Source organism: Mustela putorius, unplaced genomic scaffold (assembly GCF_011764305.1).
Source record: "Mustela putorius furo isolate JIRA1106 unplaced genomic scaffold, ASM1176430v1.1 tig00003896_pilon_pilon_pilon, whole genome shotgun sequence".
NCBI classification, from domain to species: domain Eukaryota; kingdom Metazoa; phylum Chordata; class Mammalia; order Carnivora; family Mustelidae; genus Mustela; species Mustela putorius.
Window position 1 is genome coordinate 6,062,518 of NW_025422045.1, and position 1,148 is coordinate 6,063,665.

A 1,148-nucleotide genomic window follows, 5' to 3' on the forward strand; every position below is an offset into this window, starting at 1 on the left:
GACTCGATCCCATGACCCTGAGATCATGACCTGAGCCGAAGGCAGCGGCTTAACCCACTGAGCCACCCAGGTGCCCCAGGCCCTTGAACTTCTTAAGAAATACTTTTAATTGCTTTATTTCATCCCACCCGCCCAATACACTGAGAACATTATTACCGTCTGATTTTACAGATAAGTGGACTGAGCCTCAGAGAGAGAAGTAGCTTTCCAGAGAAGAGACCAGGCTCCAGAACCCTGGCTTGAACCCCTTCCACACTGCCACACTGGCTGTCTGTATGTAGCATTAGGGTCATAACACAGAGGCTACAGAGAATCAATTCAGCATCACCCTTCCTCCCAGCTCCAGGGCTCTGTCTTGACCCATTGCAAAAAGATTTGATCAAACCAGCCACCTAGTGTGGCATTTGGCATCAAGCCTTCTTAGCAGCTAGATTAGCCCCAAGTCTGATAACTGGGGTACTGCTGGTGTCAGCCAGTCCCCTTTTGGAATGCTGTAATTCTTGCTCTGGTCTTCTTTCTTGTATATTTCTTATTCCACTCAGAGGTCTAGAAGTTTCCCCCACCCCCAGCCTCCTATTCATGCCACCTGCTGGATCTCCTGACCACCTGAGCATCACCCCCGCCCCCAACCCAGATTCCCTATAGCTGACTAGCACTGGGGCAACAAAATTTTAGGATGCCACAGGCACAGAGAGCCAAGGGTCTCACGCCCCTACCGTGAGCATCAGAAACCCTCCGTAGCAGCTGCATGTCATTGCCCTCAAAGTTGTACTACCCCACTGAAAACAAAGGCAGACACTGGCTCTTGTAACTCAACCCTGGATTTTCACCCAGCCCCCTGCTTCTCTGGAAACTGCCAACTCAGGCCAAAGTTCAACCCAGTTATAATTCCAGCAAGCAGCTACATTTATGATAGATAATTAATTATCAAATTAACTGTGACCTGGGGACCTGCCGGCCAAACCACTTCACTGGTTTTTACAGAACACATTTTTCACAATTTTGTTGTGTCACTCATGCGAGTTTCGAAATCACCCAGTTTTAAGAACTTGACTTTAGGCATTGTAAAAGCTTTTTGTCTGGCCAGATTCCTGCATAAAGTATGTATACACATGTGTTAGGCTTAAGGTAATTCGGTAGCTCCATAT